Source organism: Callorhinus ursinus, unplaced genomic scaffold, assembly GCF_003265705.2.
Source record: "Callorhinus ursinus isolate GAN/ISIS: 27379988/994484 unplaced genomic scaffold, GSC_fseal_2.0 scaffold3, whole genome shotgun sequence".
NCBI classification, from domain to species: domain Eukaryota; kingdom Metazoa; phylum Chordata; class Mammalia; order Carnivora; family Otariidae; genus Callorhinus; species Callorhinus ursinus.
Genome location: NW_027397065.1, coordinates 78,882,750 through 78,891,917, shown reverse-complemented (window position 1 = coordinate 78,891,917; position 9,168 = coordinate 78,882,750). Strand labels below are relative to the sequence as shown.

The window sequence follows — 9,168 nt, the reverse complement described above, 5'->3', positions numbered from 1 at the left end:
GCATTGCTCTTGATCTTCAGAAGTATGCAGGACCACTCTCTCTTAGAGCAGCATTTGACAAGTTAAAAATAAGTGTTCAGAATGAAATGCAAAAACATTGCTTTTAATCATATGCAAATTGCTACCGGAGTGTCAGAAATGACTTCTCACCAGTATCAGGGAATTCCAGCTAAGGTTATTATAAAAACCTACCATGATATTTTTTTAACTGTTTGACTTATATCACAGAAAAACTACATATGTTAATAGGGACATTTTTAACTCTTTGATAGTTTGCAAAACCTGCTTTCTGCGGAAATGTAAAAAAGTTTTATTTCCCAAGCCAAATTCCTGTGGACATAAAACTTTACCTAAATGTTCTGCCTCTATATAGTATACATATTTTTTCAGTATCTTTGTAATATGGTAGGTTATTATGAACAGTTGCTCAATAAATATTTTCTTTTTCAGACTTCTCTGCTCATTTCAAGAGTGATCTTTCAAAAATAAAATTAGAAGAATATTTTGCACTGACAGAGTTAAATTTAAAAATATCTCCCTTTTTACATTTTAATATTTTCCACCATCTGGATTATCTCTGAGCTTATTCCCGATAAGAGAAAATATCATATTTAATCATTGTAGCTTTGTTTTTGCACATTGAAATTTATATCACTGTGACAATTTCACTTTTCTTTGGGCACAAATAGACTGTTACTAATTATGATATAAAATCTGTTTAATCAACATTAGCAATATCAGTTATACAGAAGACACCAAGTAAAAATCAACTACCTTTCCACTTAAGCTTACAGTAAATAAATGTATCATTTTAGAAAAAAATGTACTCTAAGAAAATTTTCTTGTTTTTCTATGTCATTTAAGCAAGGTGAGGTGGGTTATTATAAAATTAATCATGAGAGAGATTATCCTAGGATTGCAGACATCCTGCTCTTCATGGCCTTGAAGAAGCAATCCACCAGGAGTCCTTCACTGCAAGTGAGTGAATTCTGCTAACAACTCTTTGAGTTTGGGAGAAGCCTGGGGGCCTCAGATGAGAGCACAGCCCAGAACAAGCCCGTGCCTACAGCCATTTGAGACTCTGTACAAGGGATTCAACAAGCTATGCTTGAACTCCCCAACCCGTGAAACTGTGAAATAATCAATTGCGGGTTGTTTTGAACTGTTAAACTTCTGGTAATTTGTTTATACACTAACAAAGCTTATACACTCTGTACCCCTCCCCTTACTTTAGGTAATAGGATCCCATTTTCCAATATGGAAACCATTTTGTATGATTCAGTAGAAGCTGACCTTAAGTTAATCCTTATCAGCATACTGCATCCCTCTGAGTATGGGGATAGGTTCAGAAATAAAAAATGATGCATGCATTTGAGGAAAAATATCTCTTCAACATTATGGTTACCCAATGTTAATGTGAAAGAATATTTTCCATAGTTCTGAATCCATATTTTAGGTGACTTATAGTATCGCATGTTGCAGGTATCTCAGTGAATTAAATGTCTGATTTCGGCTCAAGTCATGATCTCTGTGTCCTGGTATTGAGCCTGAGTTGGACTCCGCGCTCAGCGGGGAGAGTGCTTGTCCCTCTCCCTCTGCCCCTCCCCCTGCTCTTGCTCTCTCTCTCTCTCTTTCAAATAAATAAATAAAATCTTAAAAATAAATGAATTAAATAAATAAAAATTAACAGCTACTATTTTAGAAAAAAACCCTTTGTATTCTATTGATATTTGGTACTAAATTTAGTAGATTTACAAATTCAAAACCTTAGCTCTTTCTTAAAATTTAATGTTCAGTTGATAAATTTTATTCTATTTTAAATCCATAAATATGTAACTACTTTTAAGAAGCCTTAGATTAATTAATGATTAATCCCATTTAAAGTGTCACTTTAAATAAACACCTCCAAACAGCTTAAATTGCTTTCAAATTCAAAATATTTTCTTTGTCTGTAAGAATTTTCAAACACTTGATTTAATAAACACAATCCCCGTGAATCATCAAACAGGCTTGAAAGCACAGCCAGTTACCATTCTGTGTCTACATCTAGAAGAAGCTGCATGAAGCTCAGCTTCCTGCTCATGTGAGAGCTACTTATCAGCTTTGGACCAACACTTTCTCTTTGCAGCAAAGACTCATCTCAGCAGGGGGACTTTCTTTAATCAGGGTCTTAAGCAGCCTTAACTATATTCTGAGTCTTCCACATTTTGGGAGATTACCTAAGGTTCTAATTTCATTCTCTTTTTTTGAAACATATTTCTTTCTGCTTCATTAACAGAGACTAAGTTCCCCCTCTCTTTTCTCTTGAATATTTTTTCCCTATGATTTAAAATTTAAGGCTTGCCTAAGTCTTAACACCTTCACTCTGCAACTTAATGTACTTTTTCTCGTCCTTTCTCATTACTAATTTCTGCATTTTCAGTGCACATCTTGGAGGGAAGCAAGCCCTCCATGTCTATGGGCAGTGGGTCAACTGAGGCTGGGAGAAGTAAACAAGTTATTTACCTTTTAGCTGTTAATTTTCTGATCTAATTACAATTTTTTGGCTTCTCAAAAATCCTTTCCAAATTTCCTAACAATTCCGATGTCAACTATCATAACATTCTTTTTCGATCCTTTTTCATACATACTTTAAGATAAGCTATAACTTCTAAGATGAATATGAGTTCCTATTCTTCTTCTAACTTTCAGTATAACAGAAATGTTATTTGTAAACAGCCTCTAGGTTTTCCCCTACATACATGTGACAAACTTTTAAGGTGGCTGCCATGTTTCTTGCGTTTTAGTGTTAGACCTTTGTATGATCCCTTCACCTTGACTATGGGCAAGACTGTGACTTACTTCTAACCAGTAGAATGAAAAAGGAGACAGAATATTTGGATTATGTGAATGTGACTATATTACATATAATTGTAGTACTATCTTACTTTAGTCTCTCTTTCTCTCTCTCTCTCAAGCAACCATGCTGGTGAACCCCACACGGCAAGGAACTACAGGTGACCTCTAGGATCTGAGCATGTGACAACAGCCCACAAAGAAACTCAGTCCAGCGTCCAAAGAATAGGATGCTTCCAACTACCATGTGATCAAGGAGGAATATCCGACCTACTGAATCCTGCAGATACAGAATCCGGTCCTAGCTAACATCAAGACTACAGTTTCCTGAGTGAGACCCATAAGCAGAGGACACAGCAAACCCATGCAGAGAAACGGTGAGATAATAAACGTGTGTTGTTTTAAGCCAAGCCTGTGGTGATACTGTTATGTTATGTAACAAGATATAATGAATAAAATACAGCACAAAAATTCAGACAAAATCATGGTAACAAGTCTACAGTCCCTGACAAATTTTTGAGTATTGCATCTTACTGAATGAAGTATTATATGTTCTTTAGATGAAAATTTTTGATTACTTAGTTGATAATTTATTTAAGTACTACATCTTTTCTGTGTCAAATATATTGAGCTGACATGTGGATACTATCAATTCATTCAACCAATATTCGTTGAATATCTTTCATATGCCAGGCACTCTCCTAGGTATTGAAGGCATAACATTAAAAGAAATTGCCTGTTCACATTATTTACTTTCTAGTAGTTGATCTAATCCAATTAGCTTATTTTTGGTAATATTGATAAATATTTGGTAACTATAAGTAGGGCTATAGCCCTAATCTGTAAGTAGAATAATGAGAACCAGGAAATGTATATTTTCTTTATCATTCAATTGATAAAAATTGTGATCAGGATTGATAAAAATCCTGATTTATAGAAAATGGCGATAGAAAGATAGTTGTAATTTGACAAACTTGTTTATGGAAAAATGACCAGTACTTCAAAAAAAAAAAAAAAAACAAAACTGGGTCATTGTTCTTGCTCAGGTTTGCTAACCAGAGAATCACGCAAATTTTGTGGAATTTTATTTTATTTTTTTACCTCTCAGCTGCTGTACCTCTCAGCTACTTGTATACCTCATCTCAACTACCATCCCCATCCCTGAGAAGAAACACATAGAACTGTCCCTATAATTAATTCCTTTCCTTAGGAATTATTTTACATATTTGGAGTGAATTTGTTCTTGTGACTTGGATCCTAAAGATATCAATATATCCAGTCCATCCAAAATGTTTTCTCATTAACTATATTTACACTGCCATAAATTTATTCTGCCATGTGCTTTCAAGAATACCAGTTAAGTCTCCAAGGCCAAGAACATACTTCCCACCTGCTAGCTCACACATATAATTCTTGAAGCAGGAAATTAAAGAATTGATTCCTCAATCAGAAATTAAGTTTAAAATGCAGAGTTAATTGTTGAGCTTTCCAAAGAGCCAACTTTTGGTTTTATTTTCTCTATTGTTTTTAAATCTCAGTTTCATTTATTCCTCTCCAATCTGTATTATTTCTTTACTTCTGCTTACTTTAAGCTTAGTATGCGGCTCTTTTTTTTTTTTTTTTAAGATTTAAGTTATTTATTTATTTATTTAGAGAGTGAACACAAGCAGGGGGAGGGGCAGAGGGAGAGAGAGAATCTCAAGCAGACTCTGCACTGAGCGTGGAGCCCCATGTGGGACTTGATCTCATGACTCTGAGATCACGACTTGAGCTGAAATCAAGAGTTGGCTGATTAACTGATTGAGCCACCCAGGTACCCCTGCTCTTTTGTTTTTAGTGTTATCAGGTGACAATTTAGGTTCTGGGTCAGAAATCTTTATTTTTTTAAAATATAGGCATTTGGGGGTGCCTGGGTGGCTCAGTCAGTTAAGTGTCTGCCTTGGACTCAGATCACGATCCCAGGGTCCTGGGATCAGGGCCTGAATTGGGCACCCTGCTCAGCAGGGTGTCTGCTTCTCCCTTTCCCTCTGCATCTCCCCCTGCTTGTGCTCTCTCACGCACTCTCTCTCTCTCTCTCAAATAATTAAATGAAATCTTTAAAAAAAATAAAAGCCAAAAGGAATTTAAAGAAACAACTAAAAATACAGGCATTTGTAGATATAAATTTCCCTTTAAGTACTGCTTTATCAGAATTTGATTTTGGTGTGTTGTGGCGTTCATTTTTATTCATCTCAAGTATTTTCTAATTTCCCTTGTGAACTATTTTTTGACCCATTAGTTATTTAAGAGTGAATGTGTTGTTTAATTTCAACGCATTTATGAATTCACCAATTTGTGAATTTACCAGTTTCTAATTTAATTCCATTGTGGTAGAAGACCATATTTTATGTGATTTCAATCTTTTAAAATCTATTGAGCCTTATATTATGGTTTAAAGTATGGTCTATCCTAAAGTGTGTTTCACTTGCAATTGGGAAGAATGAGTATTCAAATGTTGTTGGGTGGAGTGTTCTACAGATGTCTGTTTGGTCTAAATAGATTATAATGTTGTTCACATCTTCTATTCCTTGTTAATCTTCTGCTCAGTTGCTTTATCCATTATTGAAAGTGAGGTGTTGAAGTATCCAAATACTCTTGTTGAATTGCCCATTTGTCCCTTCAATTTATTTATTTATTTATTTTTTTACATATAGTCCCTTCAATTTAGATAGCTAGATATATTATAAACTCTCTCTGCCCCATGTTCTTTAGAAGTTAAAATGTTTTATTCAAACTTTGAAACTTGAAACTATTTGTATATAATATACAAAGTCTTCTAAATAAGAAAATATAATTATCAAGACCATGTAAGAAAATGATAATATTCTATATTCAATTGATATTCAGTATCAAAATATTTATAATAAGCAAACAAGGGAAGTGTCTATTGAAATAAATTTACATCTGTGACCCCAATAGTTTCCACTCTATTTGATGCCTGGTAGCCCTGTATCTCAGGTTCTTGGGAGCTATATACATAATCTACTCCATCATTATATAAGGAGGTTTATAGTATCATTAGTGTTGGGTAGATCCGAATAGGAATCAAACACCTATTTTTCACAGGTAGTTTTAAAATTTGAAAGAGTGTGGCCTGGAGTGAAGAAGTGGTATAATGATCTCTTTATGCCAGGACAAACAGAAATGAGAGACTTGGTGAAATAAAGGATGTTGATGGTTTTGTTATACTCTACAGGAAATAAATACACAGAAATAGAATATTATTAATAAATTCTGCACTATATCCTTTATGGTTTACTGTTAGACATAAACCTCATTATGTGCACACTGATATAAATTATTTGAATCATATGGATGTTTGGAGGAAATAATAAATACTTGCAAATATTTGAGTGCTTTTGCCCACCGGCCCCCCACCCAAAAAAAAATTCTTGGGTAAATAAAACAAATTTTCCCTAAGGTGAGAATCAATATCTATTTTCTATGTATATTCATTTAGTAGTACAAATGATCTAAATTTACATTGTTCAACTGATGATAATATTATTCATTTGCATAGTAAAAAAGAAATAGGTTATTAATATAAAAACAAATATAAATGGTATTCTTAATTGCTGTTGTGTAGAGCTCAAGTATCTGACACTTCCATAGGCCTTTGTTAAGTTTTTATTTTCACTGTTATAGATATAATAGAGGCCCATAATGTATAAATTGATAAGGCTTCCATGTTACACAACTTGATGGTGGTGAGAAGCACCATAAAAATCATAGAAAATGTAAATGGCATCCTGGAACTGTACAGTGTACAACATATGTACTATATGTTATGATCTAGTGTATTTTCAACTTATTATCACATTTACGTCCATGATGTCCTGAAGTTGTTCCAAATTTTGCTTTTCATTTTAGTTGCCTTGGCTTGCAACAGTGATTTCAGATTGGAGAATACTTTTCATTTTGATTTCTGGCTATAGTCAAGAGAGTTCTATTTTTTAATTATAAAAAAGACTTTTGGCTTGTTATAATTTATATCCCTTCTACTTGTTTGGGAAGTTAATTAATTTCATCCACATATGAACACTACTTGAATTAGGATTTCATCAAAAAGAAACTGAAGTGGTTTCACATCATCTCCCACCCCATCCCATGTATAACCCTACATATGCATTTGTGCATGTCCACTATAGCCATGTGACAGATGGGGAGGTAAAAATTGATTAATGGTGGTAATAACAGAAATGGAAGGCCATACTCCCTTGGGCTCCCCTGCCATCCCTTAAGAACTCAGAATGAGTCATACTCACTGTATCTGTTTGCATTTATAATCCCCTAGATAAAATGTTGTATTTATAAGTTTCTCTTACTATGGTGAAGTGATGTAATAGGTGTGTGCGTATGTATATAAACATATATATATGCTAATATTCTATTATATACATTAAAATATATATTTATACGACTTTTCACTTGCAAGAAAAGTCTGTTACCTAAATCCTACAGCTTGCCTTGGGATGTAACTCATAAAAACCTAATTATTTCTTTCTGAATAATTGTTTCTTTCCATGCATATAGAGCACATCTGACCATAATATCATATTTGTACAACCAGATGGCTCATAAATAAATCATTATAGGATCTAAGATCCAGGGCTTTTAAATATTATGTTATTTCATTCACCCTATATTTTAACTGCTTGGGTGTGACTATGATAAGATACTCTCATGTAATATTAATGAAAGTTTAAAATTAAAAATCTCCTTTAAAAATAACAGAGTTTACTAGGTAAGTTATTATGCACGTTACTCTTCAATAGAGATCTTTTGCATTGTAATTTGAAAGCAAAGACATTGAAATAATTCTATGCTTTTTGAAAATATGTGGATAATTTATTTATTTGAATCTGTCATCTTTCTGTATATCGATTTTTCTTCCCATCTATCTCTAACTTGTACATAATTGAAAACTCTTGTAAAAAGTGAAATATAGGAAGACTTCACATGATTTTTTTGTCACTTTTCCATTATAATGCCCATTTTTCCCAAACACCAAGATATATTTGACTTCTATAGACCCCCTTAGACAACAGCTTCTCTACACGTGGAATCTTGTGTACAGCAGGTAGAATAATATATTCAATAAAGGTCTGATGTTCTGCCAAGTTTGTTTGTAACTCCTTAAATTCACATTTTCTCTGACCTAAAGGGACCTTTGCCACATTATGGAGCAAGAACAAACAAGCTTGGGTTCAAATTCTGTTTTGACTATTATTTTGGGTCTGTGACCTTCAGCAAATTAAATTTGCTCTTTAACTTACGCTTTTTCATATGTAAAACAGCAATAATAAGACCTACATTCCTGCACTGTTCTGAGTATTAAGCAAGAACATATATAAAGCTGGTACAGTACCTGTTACACAGTAATAAATATTAATTCCTTCCCCACTGTCTCTCTAAGGTAGGAGTATGGGATTTAATTTACAGAGTTGTTGTGTATAATAAATAAGATTATGTATATAAGACAATTCAAACTGTGCCTTGTGCTAAATAAATAATTTCCCTGGCTCTCTATTCCATGTGTATATATCAGTCAGGACCTTGTTTCCTCTCCAAAATGCTTCCTAGACCAACACACCTTCCTAAGGTAGAAGTTACACATTACTCTGTTTGTACTCATGTAGAAACACACATGAATTTCTATCAGAATAGTAAGCATATTATATTTATCCATTTATTCATTCATACATGTTTATCCTTATTATAAGATCTTATGTAATATTTATTTTTTACCTGTATTTAAATTTTCCCAGAAGCTACTCTTAGTTCCTAAGATGATTTTTGTTGTTTGTTTTTTTCATTTTTTGGTTTGTTTGTTTGTTTTACTTGTAGAAATAATTACTATCAAACTCCACTCATCTGGATAGAGCCCCTTGCGGTGTTAGTGAAACACTTGCCCCTCATACAGTGCACTATCCACACTTGTGAGCTCATCAGCCAGCCAATGGCCCCAACTCCAGCCTCTAACAATGTGCAGCCTGGGATGGTTTTAAGTCCGTTTCTCTTTCCTGTTTCAAAGATGGATATTAAATAGATTTTTTTCTCCTAAGAAATTTCTGTGAAATCTATGTTTGTGATGTACAATAAGCATCTTTTTCTGTAAGAAATATCAAAATATACAACAATGTAGAATTCCCTGTGTTCAAATTATAGGAAGACTAGATATAATCAAGTCATTCATCACAATATTTATTGACTCCGTCTTAGATTCTGAGATAAAATTACAATTCCAGGATATAAGAGTGTACATTAATCAAATAAACATGTGTGCGAAAGACA

The 9,168-nt window shown here is 33.5% G+C and overlaps 1 non-coding gene across 1 annotated transcript; it reads right to left on the bottom strand.

Moving 5' to 3' along the window:
- Positions 1-8,713: 8,713 nt before the first annotated feature.
- Positions 8,714-8,867, bottom strand: LOC112820501 (small nucleolar RNA SNORA62/SNORA6 family). Its single transcript, XR_003207165.1, has one exon. It is a non-coding gene; the product is annotated as a small nucleolar RNA SNORA62/SNORA6 family (small nucleolar RNA).
- Positions 8,868-9,168: the final 301 nt, after the last annotated feature.